The sequence below is a fragment of the Dasypus novemcinctus genome, chromosome 13 (genome assembly GCF_030445035.2).
Source record: "Dasypus novemcinctus isolate mDasNov1 chromosome 13, mDasNov1.1.hap2, whole genome shotgun sequence".
In the NCBI taxonomy this organism is placed as follows: domain Eukaryota; kingdom Metazoa; phylum Chordata; class Mammalia; order Cingulata; family Dasypodidae; genus Dasypus; species Dasypus novemcinctus.
The window spans coordinates 23,184,801-23,208,617 of NC_080685.1; the positions used below are offsets into that span (position 1 = coordinate 23,184,801).

Sequence of the window (23,817 nt, forward strand, 5' to 3'; positions counted from 1 at the left end):
CTGTTCTGGTCTTCTTTCTGCCCCAGAAACCTCACTCCCACCACCCCAGAATCACCCCTTTTTTATGGCTCTCCTGACACATAACAGAACCAAGGTACAGCAAGGTACAACAGTGACATTAATATCCAGTAATTGTCATCTAGTCTCATCATGGTTATCCGTGTTAGCCTCTGGGTCATTATTTTCTAATTCCTTTTTTCCCAATTGCATTCCTTTCCATGCCCGAATATATTAAAAATGTTCAAATGCCACTTCATTCGTGAATGATAAATTGCCTAGCGAATATTCTCAGACATCTGTCCTTGGCACTTGTGTTCTTTCAGCCATCCTTTTTCCAACCAGTCAATGCATAACTTTCGCACATTTTGCCAACAAGCAGCCTTGAGGGCAAATCTGCACAGCTGCTTCCCCTCAAGGTTAGGGAACCTGGACAGTGGACGCAACATCCTGGCTTCATTGAAACTCACTTCCTTTTGCCTGCACTTGCCTGTTTTCTCTGTGTGCTCCCAATGAGGGAAGCTAAAGTGACTAGTGATGACAATATCAGGATCTCACGGTTGCTTGGGGAATGTGTGTGCTCCCATGGTATGCTTGCTTGTATACAGGATATTGTGCTTCTTGCCAGGGAAGAAGGAATCTGGCCTGGCCACTCTTCTGGCTATAGCTCTCTGCCCTGGGTGAGGATAATGTGGAGGGACATGCCCACATGGGATCCATGTCCCTCTCCTCCAAAGACCCACCCACGCTACACAGAATGCCACAATGCCGATCCCAAGTTTCCTTTAGCCCGTGGGTACCATTTCCACAACCTGAGCATTTGAAGTGGGTACCAAAGGTAACCTGGCTCTACTCACACCTAGGACTGGGGCTGGGGTGGGGAGGTGTACTGAAACGGCCTTTTGTGAAGCGACAGTCAGTGGATGGAGCTGGAGGTGCAGACAGAGCAGAGCACCAGCTGGTTGGAGCAAGACTCTGGCAAGTGGCACAGGAGGTGTGGACCACTCTCCCTTTTCCTCATGCAGCCTGTTCTTAGTCCAGGGATTCTAAATCCATCCTTTACCTCTGGGGTGTCTGTGGGAAACAAAGGCATGTTGTTTCCATGGAAGCAAGTTACTTCCTTGACCACTGAGTCAAGCTGTCCCTTATGATTATCGGTGCGGAGCACAGTCTTGGCTGGGTAAGCACACCTGCAGGCAGAACAATACATATAGAACAGAACAACCTGGGTAACAGGATTTATGAGTATAGTTACTGATTCTTACAATAATAGTTCCAGTAAAGTTTGTTGGGTTTTCATCAACCACTAGTTAATATAGTATGAGGTAAGGGTAATAGGTAACTTGATTTTGTGCTGAATGTCACGTAGGTTAGGGGTATATATACTAGCCCCTCGACTCAATAAACTTGTCTGATGAGCTTGAGAAATCAATGCTCTCAGATCCCCTGAACCCAATCTTTCTTTGTCTTTCATTCCCGATACCTCGGGTCACCGAACAAGACTCCGACAGGTGTCATCCTGTAATTGTTTTGTAAGTAAGAGAATACAATGTCTTTTAGAGATGATTTCTCCCTTTTAAAAGCTTGATAGCGTGAAAACATTTTGACTGGAGGTGCATGGCCAGCCTGCCAGGAACCTTCACAGGTGCCAGGGCGCGAAGTAAAAATGGAGTCCCCAAACTGCCTATGCCCTGAGGTTGATTGCTAACGTGGTTTATGAGGAATTCTGTTCAGTGGGCTTGAGGACAAAGAGGACTTAGTTCAAGTTCCTCTCCCAGGCGATTTTGAGAAGTCCTTCAGGAGGTCCTGGCCCCAAGAAGTTGCAGCAGCAAATCCTGTGCCCTCGGGGAAAGTGTGATCCAATCTAGTCCTATCCCTTCAAATCTCTGATTTCTTTGTGAAGGGCGGGCTTGACTTTACAAACTGAATCTGGAGGAGTAATTTTTTTTTAGAAAATCAGTTCACAAGAATTCGTGGCCACAAGCTTGAGCTCTCATGGGTTTTCCCCTTCCAGTGAGGGCATGAGATTGGTGTGGGTTTCCTGACTGGCCCTGACTGCCAAGGGACAGCAGAGGCAAATTCCAAAACAGCTTGGAGGAAGGAAAACAAAATTGTCTTTGGGCAATTCAGTTCTGAAAATGTAAGAAGGAACTCCCATGTCTTTGGAACGCTTTCCATGAATCCTTGTACCAAAGCAAATACGAGAATTGCAATTAGAATATATTTTGGACCGATCAAAGATGAAAACACTGCGCATATCAGCGCAGTCAAGCCAGTCCCTCAAGGATGGTAAACCGCCTTGAATGAGAATCCTGGGAACTCCTGAATGAGCTAAGTCTCCCAATCAAAAGGCAGAAAAGTAATGAGATGGAGAAAAGTAGGTAGGAGCAGTAACTGAAGACAAATGCAGGGTTTTGGAAGGTAGAAATGAACTGAGATGAGAACATGAGTCAAGTATTACTGGTTTTCTAGTGCATTTTGGGCTTTTGAGTTGTAAGAAGGTTGTTAGAAAAGTGGGTTTGTGGGCACGCACTGCTGGCAGTGAGAAGCAGAAAAGATGTGGCAGGCACTGGGTAATGGTTGAAAAGGAGGGTGAGGAAGGTGTAGGCAGGAAAGGAAAAAGAAAACACCCCTCCGGATGATTATGTGCATTGGCCGGGAATCGAACCCGGGTCTCTCGCATGGGAGGCAAGAATTCTACCACTGAACCACCAATGCTGTGGTGATGCTGTGTTTTTCATCCAACAACTGTCTTTTTTTTTTTTTAAGTTTTTATAAAGGGTATTTATTTTGGGTAGGAGCTTACAGTTACCATGCCATTAAGCATAAGTTACTTTCCTCACCAAAGTCTATTTTCATGTGTTGGAGCAAGATGGCAGCTAATGGCGTGAGGGTTCAGGCTTCCCGGGTTTTTCCTTTCCAGGGTTTTGCTTCTTTCTGGGTTCAAGGTCCTTTCGTTCCCAGGGCTTGCTTATTCCTGGGCTCAGTGTCCAACAACTGTCTTGATGAAGAATTGCTATTACGATGCTCACGTTTTCCAAGGCAGTTTTCCATAGTGTTGTTTTCAGAGGACAGAGTTAAAAGACCGAGCGACAACGCCCAAAGCCAAAGCTTACAAGGTACAATTGGCTCAGGCAACAGCATAAAGTGACAACGGGCAAATGAAACTATCAAAACACCTCTTTTGTCAGTGTGTGTCTGAAAAAGGCCCTTTCCAACTGCATGAGAGACTCCTATCCAAAAACATGACAAATTCATCCAGGGCCCTGGTTGATGACCCCAAACCTTCAACTGTCAACCCCATGGTGCTACTCAGAGGGTCTGAGAAGGGACCCTCCTTTGCTAGGTTTGGTAACTCCAATTCCAATCCAGGGAAGAAATAAGCAACAGAAGTAGAATGCCAAGAAAACGGCCAGGATTACAAGAGACATAATGGAGAAACAAATTTGGTCAGTGGCATTAGATCTCTCGAGGTATTTTTTGTGCCAAAGGAATGACTCGGTCTTGTCATCATGATGGCAATGGTATGCTTTGCCTGGCGTTCAAAGCCTTGGATAGATGTGTAATATATCCTTAGTATAAAAAGATACATGAAGATGAAGCCTGCACTCAGTTGCTGCAATAGCTGCGTGATAGGTTGCCTTGAAGGGAAGGCAATGCAGAACTTTACAAAATAAAGGGACAGAGAGAAAGACACAGGAGAGGAGCAAAGATGGGACCACAGGACTCACAGCTTCTGAAATTGAGAGCCCCACCCTAATTTCTGCCTCATAATTATTAGGAACTCCAGAGCAGCTGTTCCTCAATAGCACGGCAATGTTTACAGTAACAGGGAACAAGTGCAACAAATAGGGAACAGGTAAGCCAGTTTCCCACATTTCCCCCTTTTTGTTTTTGTAAAGCAATGAAGGTGGATTCTGTGCTTTCTTGCTGCTTCATATCCCGAAGGGATTGTTGTGTGCTTCTGAGGACTAAGTTCAAAAAAAAACAAAGACCAACAAGTAACATTTCTCCCAGAATACCTCCTTCCCAACTTTCTCCCCAAGTCATAGGGTTTAGTGACTAGCCCATTGGCAATTCCAGCCATCATTACATTTTGTAATATTTCTTCCAAGTTTAGAACAGCATTTTATACATAATCCATAACTACAACTGATTATACAGACTTTCAACTAGTGATGACTTTTTTCTCATGGACTTAAGATTTCCTACCAGCAAGGCTATATAGGCCAGTACTCAATCAAAAATGTCCTCATTTCCCCCAATTTGTGTAGTTTGAGGCATAGGCAATGATGATTTATTGTTACTTGCCCATTTGGGGCTGTGGCATGCTGGAAGTTTATCACATAATTTCAGTGCCTTCCTTGGTCCTGCTCTTAGCATCTTCACTGGACCTGGGGCCATACCTCAATGTTGAATTTAAACTTAGTCCATCATTGTGAGGTGAGGAAAGCAATAGCTGACCTGTTATAGGAGTCCTGTTGCAGTGTCTGTAGTAGTGAAAGCGTATCTTGCCCCTTCCAAGAGCAGGAGGGTGCTGATGTCACAGTCATTGAAGTGACATTAAGGCCACACGCTGTTGGTGAATAGCAAGCAGCGGGAACTGCTGTGCTTGGCACCACAAGGGCTGGTATTCACGATGTTCACTTTTCTGGTGGAGCCACTCTGCTTCATTCTCAGCTGTCACTTGTATGGCTCTGGAGCTTCCTGAGGCATGTGCCTCAACAGTCCTGAGAGGGATGTTAGAGCAGGGGGCAGGGACATTACTGACATTTACCTGTCACCGCTGGCAGGCGTCCCAGATGTTCTTCTACAGATCTCTCCCCCATAGAGGGTAATTCACAACAGTCCCTTGTTTCTGTTCTGCTTTTAGTATCTGCAGTCCACCTCTGGATAGGGATGGCAGTCTTCAGAGTGACCAGACACTGTCGGGTTAGATCTTTCACTTGCAGCAGGGCTTCCTATGCTGCACACAATTGCTTTTTAATATAGTACTTTTGGCCTCTTCCCACAATTGTGACTAAAACCCAAGGGTTACTCAGTTAGAATATTGCCTTTGCCACAAACCCCACCCAAAGCCAGTATTGGTGCTGGCCATAGCCAATTCACAGGCTAAGTTAATATCCACCTTCCCCCTCTTTTTTTATTTTTAAAAGCAGCCTGCTGGAGGCCGTCCTACTCCCATGAAGAACCTTTCCAAATTAACACATCTTACTGAGATACAAGTTTTTTAGTGTTCCAACAATATTGCAAATTCTATTAACATGAGAAAACATTGTACTTTATCAAATACAGACGATGTAGAGTTTTTGTCTTACCCGACCAAACAACATTTAATAATTTGATAGAGTAGCAGGGACCTTACAGCTTGTCCCACTTGTTTGCTTATTCCAGGCCCTTAAAATACCACTGTCTCTGATGTTTCTTAGTAGGGTCACTGCCACAGGTTTCTTCTATGCAGCCAGATTTATTGCCATCAGGTCACAGCAGAAAGCTGTGAAGAACTGCAAAAGTCCATGCACTACGGGCTCCTCTGAGTTAAGAACGCTAAGGCTCAGCGCCTCCGTGCTTTCCCTCTCAGCTTCACACACCACGATGGACCTCAGGACACCAGAATCAGATCCAAGCCCAGCCTCTCCAGAAAACTGCGCCACCATCTCGAGTGTTTCAATCCAATAAAACAACACCCCTTAGCTCTTCTTCCCCATGCCTAGTCCACTGGCCCAAAGCACCTCCATCCTGTCATGAAAGCAGGATCTTGCTTTCCTCTCTGGATAAACTCTCACCCCTACTAGACTTGCTCTGTTTGACTTAAGTCCAAGACTTGAATTGCACCTTCACGTGTTAGTTAGTGCCCTAGCAGAGACTAGGTCTCAGGGAATGTGGCTGTGGAATGCGCCACACCTCAGGCAACTGCTGTTGAATTTGTTGGAAGAGCAGCCTGAGCCCTAGAGGAAGCGCAGAGTTCTCACCGCCCCACCTGCTGGAGGGCCCGGGAACAGCCCCTGCCCCTGTCACTCTTGCTCTCTTTCCCCCAGGGTCTGAGAGACTACGGAGAGGGCAGCTTTCCTTTACCCTTTATATCTCCTGCAACTTCTTTTATTTGCCTTTTTAAAAAGGTCCTGCTTCACAGGAAATGGAGTGGGAATTTGCACAAGGACGTAAGGGCGGTTTCCCTACAGCGTGGGGAGGTCTCTAGAAAGGCCACACAGGCAACCAAAAGGGAAGAGAGAGTTTGCGGTTGGCGGAAAGCCTTGCGTGTGTTTCTCTGCTTGAATCTCCTGTGGAGGTGAAGGGAAGCCACGTTTGGGGAGGGCTGTGCCTCTTCCTCCCACAGTTTCTTCTCTTGTGCCCTGGTCGCCGCGCTTCCCTCGCACCCGAAGTGCAAGGACGGCCGCTCCGAGCAAGGCGCCCGCGGCCGCGCAGTGGGGACGGGCTCACGGCGCCCCGCGTCGCGCGCTCGGGCTCGAACCAGGGACGTGGTGGCGCCTCCGCCCAGTTCCCTTCCCCGCACAGAGCGCCCTGCGGAAGGCCAGGCGGACTCGACGCCGCGCTAGAGCCGCCCCTCAGGGACACGCACTTCCCCTCCCTCCCCTTGAGGTGGCTCCCGCCCGCCTCCCCGGCACTAGAGAGGAGTTTCCTCAGTTTCCCCTCCCGTCGGGACCGTCAGGACGAGGGGCAGTTCTCCCTCCTCCCCACGGGCGGGAGGACGGCGGCGCCGCGGGGAGCAGCAGCTCGCAGGGAGCCGTGCGGGGCGGGAAGCTGCCGGGGCGGGTGAAGGCCTGCGGGCTCCTGCCCCGCCCCGAGGAGCCACGAGAGGGCGCGCGACACGCCCGGCCCGCAGCCCTGAGGCGCCGCTTCCTGCTTCTGCGGGACAGCCCCCTGCAGCCCGCGGCGGGCCTGAGGCGAGGCGGGCGCCTGAGCTGAGCGAGCGGGGCCGCGGGGCAGTCCCCGTCCCCGCCTTCTCAGGACCGTCCTCCGCTCGGGCGCCGAGACCCGCCCTGGAGGGACGCACTGGCGGCGGCGACGCTTCTCAGCAGAGACCCCCGCAGCGCCCCTCGGCCCGCAGAGGCGCAGGCCCTCAGGCTGGCGCGGCTCCTGCAGGAGCAGGAGGGGCCGTCCTTCCCCAGCAGCCCTGGGCGCCGGACGCTCGTCCCCGTCCCTCGCGCCGCCCTCCTCACGCTGGGAGCTTCCTTTGCTCCCACGAGGTCCCCGCGCGGCCAGGGCGGGAGGCGGAAGCGACGCCCCGAGGCCGGGAGAGGCGGGCGGGGCTCGTCAGGGGCGCCGGGGTCCTGCCTGCGCTCCCTCCTCACGCGGCAGGGGCGGCGGTCGAGGGCCGCAGCGTGTCCCCAAGTTCCCCGCGCGGCGTCGCAGCCCGCGGCGGCCTCAGCCCGCGCCCTGCGCTCCTCGCCGGGGTCCCGCAGACACACGCATCCCGCCCTTAATGCAGGACCACGCAGCCACCAGCCAGGCCGCGTCCTCGTGCGTCCCCTGGAGACGGGCTGCTCTGCTCAGCCCGCTGGCTGGTGAACGGCTGCTTCCACGTTCTGAAGAGAAGCCTGCGAGGTGAGACGGGGGTGCGCTGGGGGAGGCCCCCGAGGGCCCCCCGCGTGGAGGGTAGTGGGGCGGTGGCCTGACCGTGGACCCTCTCCTTCCCCGAACATTCTTCAACAGGCTACTAAAGGGTAGGCGTGGGAAATGTCTAGTTTTTCCACCAAATTGGGGTGATTAGATATACTTTTCCTGGCCTAATTCTCTCTCTCCTCTCTTCCTTAAACTCAAAATAGATAAATGTGGGAAATTTGATATTGCCTTCAGGTCCCGAGGCTCTCTTAAGTGTGTGTGTGTGTGTGTGTGTGTGTGTGTATGCATGCAAATATACACACATATATACATATTACTGCAACACAAACATTTCATGTTAATTTCATGTTTATAGTCCAGGGTATTAATTACATTCACAATTGTTTTTCTACACTCACCACAACTCATTACTAAATGCTTTTCCTCACCTCCAACAGGAAATCTGTACCAATTGAATACAAGCTTAGCCCTTTTAGTGAATTTGCTCTCAAGTGTTATTTTATTCTCTGATGTTATTTTGAAGGGAATTAATGCTTTTAACAAGTCGATTTTATTGTTACATACTAATAAAGGATCAATCCATGCAAGGAATACAAACAATGGTATTCAGTGTTATCACATATTTGTGCATTCATCACCCCAATTGTTCCCAGAGCACCCTCATTATTCCAATAACAATAATAAACAGAAACCAAACTAACAAAACTCATCATCTCTCAATCTCCCTGGGCCTCGCCTGCGCTACATAGCTTCAGTCCTCTTTCCTCCTCGCTAGTCGGCTTGCATGATACTGTGTAAAGCAGTCTTATGTACATATACACGCACTCCCCCCATGTTCATGTTTAACATGAAGGTTCACTGTCTCATCCAGTCCCATGTTACAGTTTGTAGCTTTCCTGCCAGCCTTAGACCAGGCCTTTCAGCCACTGTCAGACCCATCCACTAGCACTGCTAGTGACAAGTACCGTGATATGCTTTAGCCACTTCTAGTCATCTCCAAAGATTTACACACAACCGTTTCCCCCACCAGTTCTCCACAGATCAGTCTTTCCATCCTCTTCCCTCCTCCTATTTACGGGTGACTTGCATTCTAATTATACCCCCCATGAGTTGACACGATACATTCGGTTCATAATAGCACAATCGTACAGTATTTGTCCTTTTGCGTCTGGTGTGCTTGACTCAACATGACGTCCTCCAGGTTCACCCCTGTTGTCACAGGCTTCACGACTTCATTTCTTCTTCCTGCTGCAAAACAGTTCACCATCTCTATCCACCACAAGTCGTTCACCCAATTCACCTGTTGATGGACAGCCGGGTTGTTTCCAACTTTTGGCAATCACGAATAAGGCCGCTATGAACACCAGCATGTGTTAATTATATTTTTATTCCCCCGGCCTTTGTCCTTCAGGTAGAGACTTCCTGTTATCCTCCAAATGTAGTGAATTCTAGGCAGTGAGTCCGTTTTTCTAAATTGACAACTTCCCTTTCACATTTAATATTATTGATTTTGTCTTCTCTTTATTATTTCTATTTCTTGAGGACATTTACAACCTCCGAATTTTGAAGGTGGTTCTATTTTCCCTTTAATCAGGAGCACAGTTACAAGTTTATCTGAGACATTTTTTGTCTCCACAGTCTATCAATTGGATCATCTCTGCGTCACTCTTCCCGAATTTGGATCGTGGGTCACCGTTCCCGTTTCTTTTAAGCGATTAACAGATGCAGATACATTTGAATTGTATTCTCGATATCTTGAAAGATGCCCGCCTGACTCTGGATTCTTAGGCATCACAACGAGTACTGGCTGTTTTTAAAGAGCAGGCTGTAATCCTGTGGATGATCAGCATCCCTTCTCGTTGGTTCTACCCTGGAGTGTATGGCAGGTGGAATATCAGCTGGAGGACTTTGTTTGCATAATTCCAGAGCTAGCCAGAAATCAGGGAGGGTTTTACCCAGATTTGGAACTTGGCTTCAGCTTCTCCTCTTTCTGATCTTTTCCCCGTCAACTTTACAACTGCAGTGACTGCCCACATTTTGTGCTTTGGTCCTTCACTCGAGTAAGGCAGTTTTGGTTTGGGTTTAAAATGTAGCTGTCCGCAATCAAACAACAGGTTGGTCTTGAGCCTAAAGTTTGTGGACTGGAAATCTCACTCAATGTTTCTCCCCCTGCATTTATCCTCCTGCTTTTTCTGAGTCGCCAGCAAAAGCAGGAGGTATAATTTAAAAATCTTTACTTTATCCATCTTATCTGGCTTCTTACCTAGTTGACTGCTTCTTTAGGAGCAGTGCTGTGAAAAGGGGCAGCATCCTTTTGGAGGCGCTTACCTCATTCTGTCAGTCATGGTATCCTGACACATAAGGCCAGAGCAGCAGCTGCGGTGGAAACTGTTGGTGGCTAGAAGCATTTTCCCCCAAAGCTAGGATCCGCCCAATTCCCAAGCCTAAGGAAAAGGGAGTTTTTTCCACCTGGTTTCCAACTAGGGACCTATTGGGTGTGAGGCGACAGTGATAACCACTACACTACGGAAACCAAACAGCCAGTAGTCTCAGATATCCATCCATGACAGTAGTCATGCCGAGGCGTCCAACTGGCAGGATTGGCAAGCTACCAAATGCAACCTCCCTTCCAAATTCAAGCGACAGCAGCCAAGTGCTGGAAAAGGGCCTCGGCAACCACCCCCCATCCTTTCCCGAAAACCACACGCCTGCTCCCCACAGGCGCCGCCTCCCACTCTCACGCCCACTCCTCAGCCAAGGAGCCCGAGCCCCACTCTCTGGGTTCCGCCTCCCGAATCTCACTTCCTTTCCGAAAGAAGCGCCCACGGACACTCTTGGCCTTGACAGCCTCTCCAGCCCCTGCAGCTGCGGGGCCGGCGCCTTAGGCCCCTGCGCCTTTGGGCCGCTCCCACCGTCCCGGGGCTGCCGACGCCGCCGTCCCGGCTTCTGGAGCCCGCGGCCGGGGCTCTGGGCTCTGCACGGATGACCCGAGCCTCCAGGCCCCCCAGGAAGCCGCGCCCTCGCCCCAACGCGCCCACGGGCCAGACCCGCTCGCCTGGGGGCAGCGCTCTCGCCTCGGCCTCTCGCTGCGGCTCCTCCGCGGCCGAGGCAAGTCCTCCGGCGCCCCCCAAGTTCTCCTTCCTTCAGGGCGACTCCAGCGAAGTCCGGGCTTGAGACTGGCCGCCTTCAGTTTTAGCCGCTGCCGAGCCAGAGACCTCCGCGGGCGGGACGACCCCGAGCCTCCCGCGCGTCCCCACGCCCTCGGCGGCCTGGACAAAGGTCCTCGGGAGACAGACAGGCCTCGAGGCAGACATGGAACCGCGGGAGGAAGGGGGGGCGGGCAGCTGGGGCCTCCAGGCGCCCAAGTGGGCGGCCCCCCAAAGCTGCGGGGGGAGGAGGAGGGGGGCTTGGGGCGCTGCTCAGGCCGCGCCAGTCTTCCCTTCCGCCCACACCCCCAGGGCCCGCGCGGCTTTGGAGGGTCCCTGCGCCTCTTGCCGCGTCACACGGGCCCGCAGCGAGTCTCCTCCCTGTGGGGTGGCAGGAGGCGCACTGGCCGCCCCGGGAGCAGGTCTGGCTGCGCTGGAGTCCCTGAGGGGAGGCAGAGGCCGAGCCCGGGGGTCTTGACTCGCTTGGGAAAGGGGCGGCCGCTCCTGCTCCTCGGCTCCGGCTGCTGCTCGAGTGTTCATTAGGCTTTTGGGGGAGGTGACCGGCGCGACACCCGCCACGTGCGAGGGAGGTGAGCGGCGGGTGGGGTCCCCGAGGCTCCGCGCGGAGGCGTCTATACACGCAGGTGAGGAGGTCGGGGCACACGTGCAGCTCGCGAGCTGGGCAGACACGGAAAAGCGCCGTCAGGGCACGGGCAGGAGGCGGCGTCCAAAGGACACCAGGACACCCAGACGCCGCTCTGCGCCCCGCCCCCCCACAAGCCAGCAGACACCCGGTGGGGGTTCACCCCCGTGGACACCCCAGCCCGCCGCCGCCCACCAGGCGCTGCGCACCTCTTCTCTTCTCGTTTCCATGCGCTGTCACCAAGAGGTGTGCGGATAAATATTGGGTGCATTGACAGCCGCTGGGAGGGCGAGATCCAGGGAGGTGACGTTGCCTGAGGCGCCAGAGGCAGCCTGCGCGGGGCAGAGGAGCCAGCTAGTGGCCGCAGGGCTGCAGACCTGCTCGTGCTTCCAGGGGCAGAGTTGTCCCGGCCCTGGCCTGCGCTTGGCGCCCGGGGCTGGAATGACTTAGCGGAGAGCGGCTGGGAGGCTGGCGGCGGGCGGGGCGCGGGAAGCAGGGTGGCCTTGCGTGGTGTGGAGTGAAATGGACGAGGCTGCCGCGTGCTTGCCCTGCTGCTTGCGGACTTACCTGGCAGGGAAGACACCCATGGGTGCTTTCCCAGGGCGAGGCTCATAGATTGCCCTGAGGATCTGCTGAGCCCTGCGATTGCCCCAGAGGGGGACACTGAGTGCAAAATTTGCGTTGGTGGAAGTTGAGGTTGCGCTTTCCCTGACCTTCCGTGTCTCCAGGCAGACTTGAAAACCTACTGCTGCCCTGGCTTTCCCTCCACGTGTGCAGGGAAGTGCTCCGACCAGGATTTGCTTCTCCGCTGCTCTCCTGATACAAAGGAACCTCGCCCTTTCCCCACGGTGTCACTTTCTCGGGCTCCAAAAACTCATTTATTGCCGACCAAAGCCTGAAGGCACCCGCTGCTTAGGTTGCCCTCCTTCTCGCCTCTCTTCCCTCCCCATCTCTTCCCCTCAGCGCAGCGCCTTGGGGCCTCGGCCTTCGCGGGCCTGGTCAACTCCTGTGGCTCAGCGGGGCCACCCCTCACCCAGCACCCCTCTAGCCGCAGCCTCTCCCACCCGTATCACCTTCCTTACCCCCGCCCTGTGAGGACCTTCAGCACAGAGTGGGGCTCGGATTCAAGCTTCCCACGTGAGGAGAGGCCTTTCCAGAGCCTCCTGGGGACCTGAAGGCAGGAGAGGTACCTCCTCCAGGCAGAAGGAAGCCAGGGGCCTGTGGTCGCAGGGAGGCTGGTGGGCCCCGAAGCTGCCCCCTCCGGCTTATCCACGTGCCTCTGACGCCTCACCTGGCTTCCTCATCCTTCCTTTCCCCCTTCTATCCTGGCTTACTATGATTCCTGATTTCCTCTCTTTCTATCTGTGCCACAGAACTTCCCTCCCCCCACCCCAGCTCACACATTTCCTGGGGTTCTCCTCTGCCTTACAGAAGGTACAAAAATGAAATGAAAATGTGCTGAGTGAAAGAAACCAACCATTCACAAAGTACTACATAATGTGTGACTGCATTTATTCAAAATGTAAATATAAATGAATTTATAAAGGTGGAACTAGATTTGTGGATAGAGGGATGGAGAGGTGACTGCTAAGAGGGGTGGAATTTTGTCTTTTGGAGTAATGAGAATCTCCCAAATTTTTCTGTGGTGATGAAGTGTCAACACTTTGGTTAGACTAAAAGCCACTGGTTGTGGTCTTTGGCGAGATGGTATGGCATAGGAATCTATCTCAGTAAAACTGCTTCTTATAGGAAGACTATGAGAAGAGTCAAATAGGGACTGGTGGAAATAAACTAGGGTAGAGATGCATTGGTGAAAGAAAAATATGCCTCCGTATATGTAAGAGGGTAGGAAGGATGGCAGCAGGTTGCAGGATGACAGTAGCTGTTGTTGGGAGTCTTGGGGGAGGGTGTTGGAGCAGTTAAGTTTGGCTGTCTTTGGTGTGGGAGCGACAGAAGCCAGCAGGTGGGGAGTGGTGGATGTCTTGGTGGGAGAAGCTATGCGAGGTGTAAGGGGACAGCAAGCACCTCCCACTGGAAAAGGCTGTGTCCTTCCCTAGGTGGGCTAGAACCACCAACCTTTCCATTAACAGCCTTAGGTGCTAACTGATTGCACCACAGAAACAGATGGTGGCCTGTCTTCCTTCCAGTCTTTGATGACTCACGACTCATTCCCTTTTGAGCACTGAGTACTAGCCCATGGCACCATGGACCACAACTGCTTTGTGACTCTCCAGGTAATGGACATTTGACTTCTTTCCAGTCTTGCCTTTTGTGACTAAAGGCTGCTTTCAACAATGGCTCCAAGAGCGCTTTTGTCGACAGAGATTTTCATTTGTCCGGGAGAAATGAGGAATTGCTAGGTGAGCAATTCTTATGATGAAAGAGAGATAAATGCCTAACTTCAAAAACTGCCCAAGCTTTCTCAAGATACTTGGACCCGTTTGCATTCCCCTGAACCATGTGTGAGAGTTGTGCTTGTTCCACATCTTCACCAGGCTTGGGTGGTCTCAGTCTTCATCATGTGAACCACTCGACTGAGAGTGGGGGTAACTCTACATGGTGTCTTTTGTTTTCTTTTTTTGGGAGGAGCGTTGTTTTGTTCTGGTTTGTTTGTTTTTTGGTTTTACCATTTCTATCAGTCAGCCAAAGGGGTGCTGATGCAAAATACCAGAAACTGGTTGGTTTTTATAAGGGTATTTATTTGGGGTAGAAGCTTACAGATACCAGGCCATAAAGCATAAATTACTTCCCTCATAAAAGTCTATTTTTACATGTTGGAGCAAGATGGCTGCCGACCTCTGCGGTTCAGGTTTCCTGGGTTCGCTGGGCTCAGATCTTGTTTTTTCACTAGGTCAGATGTAGACCATGAGGCTCTCTAGGCTTTGCCTCTCTCCACAAGGTTAGCTGTACATTATCAGGGAACGGCTCTGTCTCTTTCCCAAGGGCTCCAGTTAAAACTTCAGCATCAAATTCCAACGTCAAAACTCCAACATCAAGAACCCTCCACTCTGTCCTTTGCCATGACATATATCTGTCTGTTGAGTCCCCACTTCGGTTCCTGGTACCTCCTAAGAAGAAGATGAGTGTACCAATAAACAAGTAAAATAAAAATTTTAAAACAGAACAATAAGCTATGCTAAACAAGGCCATGTGCTAGTGGCATCAGGCCAAGACAGAGAAATGGACTGAGTTGTGGAGTTTGAAACTGATTCCCAAGTATATGGGCAGTGGGTTTTCCATAAAAGCAGTTTGATAGGGAAAGAAAATATTTTCAAGAAGTGGTTCAGGAACAAATGCACACAGCTATTGGAGAAATAAAAAACCTTTGTTTTACCTCACACTGCACACAAAAGTTAATTTGAGGATAAAGCTACAGAAGCAAGAAGTTGAAAGCAGTGAAACCAAAGCAAACAAGAGCAGCAGATGCTGCCATGTGCCAGAGGAGTCCAGGACCTCAGGAAGCTGGTCTTCAGGAAGACATCTTGATGATGCCGAGATTTGGACATTTTCACGGTGTCAAAACTAGTGAGGATTATGTCCCTCAACATGTCAGGAAACGATAGAATTTTCTCTTGCAAAATTAATCCACTCTAAAGAAAAGTTGTCAAGACATTGACATTTGAGAGTACTCTCATAAAGATGAACTGCTGGGAAGTGGATTTGGCTCAGGGATAGAGCATTCCCCTACCACATGGGAGGTCCAGGGTTCAAACCCAGGGCCTCCTGACCCATGTGGTGAGCTGGCCCATGTGCAGTGCTGAAGCGCACAGAGTGCCCTGCCACTCAGGGCTGTTCCCTGTGTAGGGGAGCTCCAAGTGAAAGGAGTATGCCCATAAGGAGAGCCACGCAGCGTGATAAAAGTGCAACCTTCCTAGGAGTGGTGCTGCAGGCATGGAGAGCTGACGCAGCAAGATGACGCAAGAAAAAGAGACACAAGTTCTTGGTGCCGCTGACATGACTACAAGGGGACACAAAATAACACACAGCAAATGGATACAAAGAGCAGACAACTGGGGGAGGGTGGGGAAAGGGGGAGAAATACAGAAAATAAATCTTAGAAAAAAAAAGAAAGAAGAACTGCTTGCCACCCAGTCACCATCTGTTGACAAATCCTGCTGTTCCACTTAGAGCACCTCTCTCTTAAAGATGAACATATTTAACAGATGGCTAAATATGAATGTTACCAAACATTAAAAGAAGACTCCAAAGTAAGACAAACAACAAAAACAGGATAAAGAGGGAACAAAAGAAATTTGAAGGGAAAAAATGCTATAATAAATATCTTCAGAGATATTCACAGAATAATGATAAAGAACTCTGGGAAAATGAGCACAGCACAGCTTTGATATATTTTTTAACGTGCCAAAAGAATTGAAAGATAAAATTGAGAAAGTGGGGAAAAGTTGGAAATGAGGAAAGAAAAGTCTTCAGGGACAGAGGCAAATGCTACCGAGAAAGTGGGTAGAAGCTAATTCTTGAAGAAATAATACAAGTACATCTCACAGAATTGAAAAACAAAACAATTTAGAGAAAAAGTGCACACTGAAGAAAAGAAGGACCCATGACAGGGCTATACTGAAAATTTTTCAGAACACTGGGGATAAAAGGAAGATCCTAATGCTGCATGTGAGAGAGAAAGAGACGAGAAACCATATACAAAATTATAGTATATCAAGAAAGAATCTATGCAGCTTTAACAAAGAGATTTGAAAAGTGGAGTGGCACAACAAAGTTAGAAATTTATTCCTCATTTACGTTCAGAGGTAGGTCCAGGGCAGGGAGGGCAGCTCTGGAATCCTCAACATGCTGCTTTCCATTCTGAGTTCAAGATGGCAGCGTAGGTCCCTCCATCAGGTCTGCATCTCACCCAGAGGGAAGAGGGAGGGAAGAATGGTTATTGGGCGTTGTTTACTTTAGGTATAAATCTGGAAGTAGACAATATAATTTCAACTCACACTCTACTTGGCAAACTTAGTCACATGCCCATAAACCACTATAATGCTAGAGCGATAAGTTAGGAGTTATTTTCCTAATGGAAATAGGAAGAATGGATATTGGAGGACAGATAGAAGCCTCTCTCACAAATATAAATCAGGATGGAATTGTATTTCTTCACAGCATGTCTGGATATTTGTAGCCAATGGAATAATGTCTTCATAAATTGGAGGCAAATTGATTTTTACTCAAAATTGCCATTCTAGTCAAATGTCAAAAGTGATATTAGAAGAAAGACATCAAACACCAGAAACTAGAATTTTCTGGAAGTTATTAAATGATATACTCTAATAAGTAATCTAAGAAAAAGATGAGATGGGATCTAAGAAGCAGGGCTAGAGAATAAAGAGTCCAGAATGGTGTAAAAATCAGATGGCTCTCCAAAGAAGTCTCTGGGAAAAAATGTTATGAATAAATTAATACACTACATTTGATAATTTGGGGGAAAGTACTGACAGAGATGTACTGGAGACCACGGAACAAATGCAAACATTCTAAGAATTAATAAAAGAAAAATATTTGAGTAAAAAACTCAAGGCACTTATCAATTCTAAAAAAAGAGAGTATATAAGAGGAAATTTATAATAAACAATCTGGCACTATATAAATTGATTATGAACTAACACCAAACCAAGATGTAAATGTATGGAATGGAGAGTTTGTGGGTAAGAAATTTGAGTAGATGTAGGTAGTATTAGAGAAATAAATTCTCATTTACTCTTATAGAAACTCTGAATTATAAAAATCAAAAAGTAGCAGAAAACTCAACTTTATCCATAGGAAGAGAAATGGAATTAAATACTAAAATGAGTCTATTTTCACCTATTAGACTGGAGAACAACCCTAAGTTTGATGATATGCTCTTGGCAGGTGGTGGTAAACCTGACATCCTCATAGATTGATGGCAAGGATGTAAATTGTCCTGACCTCTATGGAGAGCAACTTGGCCAGAGCTATAAATATTATCAGAGTTTATACTGTTTGAAGCGGAATTCCGCTTACAGTAATTTATCCTAGAGACACATTTACATGTGTGCAAGATAACAACTGTAAATGCTTATTCAGTGTAGCATTTTTTAAAGGAAATAATGGAAATAATACAAATGTCCATCAGCCTTAAAGACAAGAATAAGGATTTTCTCTCTGTTCACTAAGATGGTGTGCTTAATTCAATATTTTCTTTGCTGACAAAAGCAAGTGCAGAACAATGTGTATACGAGGTGACCTTCCTTGCTGTTCCCCAGCATGTCTGGTTCTCCATCTCTTGGGCCCAGGATATTTCATACTTTTCTCTTCCCTTTGAACTGTCAGGTCTGTGTGACATGATTTAGTCAATGAAATGGGAGCAGAAGTGATTTGTGTCACATCTGGGAGGAAGTGTCTAAGGACCAGAGAGTGATTTAAAATGTACCCTGCCCATGCCATTCCCAGCATGGCCCTCCAGATGATAGAGACTCTGTTTGCCTGGCACCCTGGGTGAGGAAGATGTGAAATAAAGTCTCTGGCCAACCCAGGATGGACATGCAGTGCCAGTAGAAACAAGCCACTGAATTGTTTTGATTGTTTGTTATTGTGAGATATCATCACGGGTAGAGGCTACTATACCACGTTTTGCACGTTAACAAAGGTAGGAAAAAGTAAATACATAGTTGTATTTTCTTGTATATAAGTACACACAGGAAACTAATAACAATGGTTACCCGAGAAAGGTGGAGTTGGGTAGCAACTAATTGGATGGGCAGCAGGAGTTGGAGCAATAACTCTCTTACTTGTATATTTTTTGTATGTTTTACTTGAGAACCATGTGAATGTATTACTTTTCAAAAACTTTAATGAAATAATAGTAGCATAAGGACTTTACTTAGAATTATAGAAGTGAATATCAGAGGAAAGAACGTAGTGAAAGTGGCTGTATCCAGGGAGTGGAATTTGGCGAGAGGGATTGCTGTTTTCCATTTAGTACTATACCATTTTGAAACTACTTGTCTGCATTACATTGATTTAAAAATATTGAGGAAAATTCCGCAACGTGGACTAGGACCGATGTTCCTGCGGCCACAACGTAGAATATTAACCACCATAGGATCATAGGGCCACAAAGTTCGTGACAACGACTTTTCTTGCTTTCCTAATTTTGTCGTGAATAGATTAAAACTATTCGGCTGCTTTGCTGTTGGGCAGCTACAGGTCTCCATCCTTCTCTGTCATCTCCTCTCTGTCCCTCCCTCCCCACTGCTCCCCTCCTCGGGAGCCGGCCTCGCCTCTGCACAGCCTGCCGCCAGGGCTGCTGCCCGGCCCCGCCTCCCCTCGCTCCCCCACTCGCTCGCCCTTGGCCGAGGGGGCCCCGCCGCCTCCTCCGCCCCGCCCACCGCCCCTGCGGGCTCCGCTGGCGGGATCGAGCGGCGCAGTCGGTTGGCTGGAAGAGCAAAGCCCGGGAAGCGCCGCGCAGGCGCCCACGGGACGCGCAGCTCCCTACGGCCCCCGCGGGCTCGGGGAGGGGCTGGGGGGCGCGGGCACCGGCCCCCCCGGGGGGCTCTGGCTTCTGAGGAGTGGAGGGGCCGGCGGCTGTCGCCGCGTCGGAGCCACCCAGCGCCCGGGTGTCCCACGTGTGGCCCCAACCCGTCCAATTCCCGAAGCCTTGGCGCCTGCGCGTTTGTTCTGCGGAGACAAGCGGCACCGCCTGGTGGTTAGTGAATGCTCGGGAGCCATTGCGAGGAGGAAGCCGGCGTGTAGACGTCTCTGTGGCGCAATCGGTGAGCGCGTTCGGCTGTTAACCGAAAGGTTGGTGGTTCGAGCCCACCCAGGGACGGCGGCTGCCAGCTTGTTTTAAAATGTGAGGCGTTTGCTCTCCATTCCCCATGGCATAATCCCCTACACGCCTACAGGCCCATTCCCTCTCCTCTGTGTCTAACCCTCAGCAGGAGGCTGTGTAAGCAAGGCATCTCCCATTGCTCTCACGGGAGCCATTGACGACAAACTTGGTGTCTTCTTAGGAACCTTTCATTCTTACTGACTGTGCGTTGTTTTTTGTTGTTGTTTTTTGTTTGTTTATTTTGTTTGTTTTACCAAGGCAATGCTTCTTTGTTGTTGTTTTTTGTTTGTTTATTTTGTTTGTTTTACCAAGGCAATGCTTCTCTAATCTGATTGTATTATTAATTCCTTTGTGTTTTTCTCCTTTCTTTTTTCAGCAAAAATTATCAAGTCATTTCTTATAGGTTGAATTGGGGATGTTTCCTTTTGTTTTCTTCACAGCAGACATGCACTTAAGAGTGGGGCAACTAAGTATATATGTGTGTGTGTGTGTGTGTGTGTATATATATTTTTAAATTTTCCCAGGACCTAGTACATGGGAAGCAGTCGCTCAACCACTCCAGTTACATGAATTCCCCTATTTTTTTTTTTTTAATTAGAGAAGTTGTGAGCTTACCAAACAGTCATGCAGAATTTCCTTACATTACCCCTCCATCAACACCTTCATTGTTGTGGAACATTTGTTATCAATTACGAAAAACCATCAAAACATTACTACTCCTTTCCAGTGGCAGCTTCTTAGTCCCGAGCACAAGGGCAGCTCCGTGTTCTCCTTTAGGGACTGTCTTACTCACGGGCCTGCTCAGAGTGTGTGCTCAAGGCACATCTGTTAATTTTTCAGTTACCAAACCAATCAAAGGAAAGCTGTTGAGGTCTATCTATAATAACGTGTCCCTCCACCCTTCACGAAGGGATAAGAAGTGATTCCGCAGCATCTCCAGAGCACTGCCTCCTGGAGATGAGCTTCCCCTAAGGGCCACCGATTAGTGCCAGACTAGGCTCTTGAGGCCTTTGATGCACAGCACCTCAGAAATCTATTCAAACAGGAGACAAGCTCGGGGCATGAGTGTATTAGTCGGGGTTCTCTAGAGAAACAGAATCAACAGGAGATATCTGTAAATAGTGTGAGATTTTATAAGAGTCTCTCACAGGGACGGTGGGGATGCACGAGTCCAGGTTCTCCAGGCAGGCGGCAAACCAGGGGCTCCTATGGAAGTCCTTGGGCTATTAACTGTGGGCTATTGGGCTGTTAACTAAATATTTGGTGGTGTAACCCCCCTAGAATGACCAGCTTCCTTTTGAGTCTTTTCAGGTAGATTCTCTATACTGTTGGATTTCTTTCTTGTTGTCATTGAGCAATGTACTCATCCTTTTTGTCCTTATCACTTAAATCAGATGAAATAAGCCCTACTGAGCAAAATCTCAGTTGACATGACATGAAGGTTCTCCCCTGGAGATTTGAAAATTAGAGGTGAACTTTGTCCTCAAATAAATTTCTTGTATTGCCAGATTTGTCTCTGTGTAACCAGGTCTTCTTGGAAAGCAGACATTCTATGCTCAAAACCTGGCTGCAACGCTTGCTTATCTCAGTGAACTTTGGAGTTCAACAATACAGCAGATGTCTTATATTTCTTACATTTTCTCACAAGACCCATCAGAGAAGAGTTTATTAAAGTCTTTCAGCAAAAAAGATGATTTTATCCAATATCTGGACAGTTGTCACTACCCTTTTCTGAATAGAGTGCTATCAGCTGTGTCGAAATTTAGGACTTGTACAAACAAAATTCATCGCATTACATACCAGAAACAATCCTACAAAAGAACAAGGAGCGTGCTTTATCCCCATGAGACCTCGGCAGCCCATAGGCCCATGCTTAAAGGCCATTGTCTTCTCCTGGAAGTCAGGACCAGGATTTTCCCATCCTGGATTCAAAATCTCGCATCTCAGTCAGGATTCCCAATTCCAAAACAAAGCACTTGATGAAAGTTTCATCCCTTGGACACTGGAGCTCCTACATAGGTCTGCGGCATGAGAGAGTGCTCCCTGCAAGTCAGGAGCCCTGGAGAGCCCCCAGCCCCACTATCCTTCTCTTTCATTGCATTCGCCTTGACAGGTAATTCCTCTCAAGCCACTTAGTTTCCAGGTCTCTTTGCTACCTTGCCCCCAGAAATAGGCCTCTGGCTCCTGCCACTTTCTTTTGTTCTCTTTGGGCAAATCTTAAGTCTAGTATTTGAGTCAGGCCCTCATGTTTCTACCGGTTCCATAGCCAAGGCTCAAGTTCTCATGGCGTTGGGCTGTTTTAAAATGGTGAACATTCACCCCAAGTCAGTCCTCGATTACATGCTTGCATTGGACAGAAGACCAGGCCATGAGACCAAATACTAACTGCTTGCATCACAGGATCACCTCCTAGTTCAGCACCCATGTCCAGGCCACACGTGTTGTGCTCTAGGTTTTCCTTTTCTTTTTCTTATCTCCTTCCTTCCTTCCTTCCTCCTTCCTTTCCTTCTTTCTTTGGTATGTCTTATGATCATTTCTTTTACTATAGAGATGATGATATCCTCTGCAAGCCACAGTTGTGCTTCTTCCCTTTCACATACCTGTCCTTGTATTTCCTTGCCTTTTACTTTTAGCTGACCTAGAGGTTATCAGGAGAGAAATTTTACCTAGAATTAAGGAAAGTGTTAAAAACAGAGAAGCATCCTTAAATTTAAGTAACCACTTTATTTCCTTAGAATCAGTTGGTTCTTTACACAGAAACGTTTCCCAGACAGAATTCAGGCAGAAACAGTCCCCATGTGTGAAAGATCTTCATGTATCCCTTTTCTGAAGGGTTTCTCTGGAAGTGAAAGAAAAAAACAAATGAAACACCAATAGTATCCTTGGACTACACTGAAATCATGAAAATAGATCCTCAGTTCCTCTCCGACAATTGCATCACGTCAGGAAGTCTGACTGCTTTTTCACAGCCTGGAGCCTGGACCAAGGCCAGGTGAAGACAGACCTAGCACAATTATCACAGTGCAGTCACTACCTGACAGCACCTATCCAGAGAATTCTAGAAAGCTCCTAGGGAATTTTCCCTCACCTTGGATCAGTTTTCCAAGTGCTTCCTTTGCTCTCCTACCACAGGAGAGCTTCACTAACTTTCTTTTGGGTAAGGATACTTGGCACACAGAGCCAGGCAGGAGCAGGGAGGGCAGCTGCACTTCCCGGAAGAATCTCTCCCTGCATGGGTAGCTCTGCGGCTCAGGCAAGCAGGGTACGTGCCTGCCCACCAAGCAGCCAGGATCAGTGCTGGGGGAACAACAAACTAATCCTGTCCATAGCATATCATGGCTGACCTGGCCAGTGTGGGCTTTGAGGGAAATCTGAATAAAGCTCTGCCTGAAAGTTCTCTACAGACTGAACAGAATGGGTGTTAGTCTGCCATCCATTTGGCAATACGGCAATAAGGTATAGCCTGGTATCCACTATGACTCAGAGTAATTGAATCATGTTTGGCACTTAGTACTTAGTAGAGTCCAAGTAGTAATTGATCTCCTCCCCTACTCCTTGTAAAAAGCATCCCACACAACCCCCTTGTGAGTTATACCACAATTTCTTTATCTATCTTCTGTTAATAGACAACTGAATTGTGTATAATGCTGCAGTAGTATTGGCATATCTTCCTGAATCTCTGCTTTCTGTTCTTTTGGGTGTATACCTAAGAGTGGAATAGTTGAGACACATGATAATTCTATGACTCATTTCTTCAGGAACCACAAACCTGTTCCTCCCAGCGGTGGCACCATGTTCCATGTCCACAAATGATGCATGAATTTTCCAAAATATCCCATCCCTCACCAAAACTTGTTATTTCCTGTTTTTCTGGTAATAGCCATCTTTGTGGGTGTGACATGGTTTCTCACTGTCGAGCATCTTTTCATGTGCTTGCTGGCTATTTGTATATCTTCTATGGAAAAATGTCTATTCAAGTTCTTTGCCCATGTTTGTTTGTTTGTTTTTAAAGATTTATGTTATTTATTTATTTCTCCTCACTCCCTCGTTGTTTGCAGTTGCCGTGTCTGTTATTCTTCTTTCTTTCTTTAGGAGGCACTGGGAATTGGATCACGTACCTCCCATGTGGTAGGTGGGAGCTCAATTACTTGAGCCACATCCCCTTCCCTGCCCGTGTTTTAATTGAGTTGCCTTCTTGTTGAGTTGCAGGAGTTCTTTATATAATCTGGCCATTAAGCCCCCCTATCGGTTATATGGTTTGCAAATATTTTCTTCCATTCTAGAAGTTGTCTATTCACTTCCTTGATAATGTCCTTTGATGCACAAAAGTTGTCCGTTTTCATGAAATCCAGTTTATCTATTTTGTGGATCATGCTTTTCATGCCATATCTAAGAATCCATTGCCAAAGATAAGTACTACATATTTTTCTTTATGTGTTCTTCTACAAGCTTTATGATTTTCACTCTTATATATAGGCATGTCATTTATCCATTTTGAGTTACTTTGTGTATATGGTGAGAGGTCAGGGTCAAAATTCATTCTTCTGCGTGTGGATTTCCACTTTTCAGCACCATCTGCCGAGAGACTGTTCTTTTCCTCAGAGATTGCACTGGGACCCTGGTAAAAAGTCAACTGCCAT

The 23,817-nt window shown here is 48.3% G+C and overlaps 1 long non-coding RNA gene and 2 other non-coding genes across 5 annotated transcripts in view; 2 read left to right on the plus strand and 1 right to left on the minus strand.

Annotated features, from left to right (window-relative positions):
• Nucleotides 1–23,817, plus strand: part of LOC131280876 (uncharacterized) — a 43,930-nt gene that overhangs the window by 943 nt on the left and 19,170 nt on the right. The window contains exon 1 of one of the 3 annotated variants that reach the window (XR_009188531.1): nt 6,942–7,563. The exons of 1 other annotated variant lie outside the window; for it this stretch is intronic. This is a non-coding gene — a long non-coding RNA (uncharacterized lncRNA). Of the gene's footprint in view, nt 1–6,941; nt 7,564–18,818; nt 19,119–23,817 lie in introns of those variants that run through there. One more of the 3 variants, XR_009188530.1, reaches the window with a different exon arrangement.
• TRNAG-CCC (transfer RNA glycine (anticodon CCC)) lies at nt 2,645–2,715 on the minus strand. Its single transcript has one exon. It is a non-coding gene; the product is annotated as a tRNA-Gly (tRNA).
• Nucleotides 19,101–19,174, plus strand: TRNAN-GUU (transfer RNA asparagine (anticodon GUU)). Its single transcript has one exon. It is a non-coding gene; the product is annotated as a tRNA-Asn (tRNA).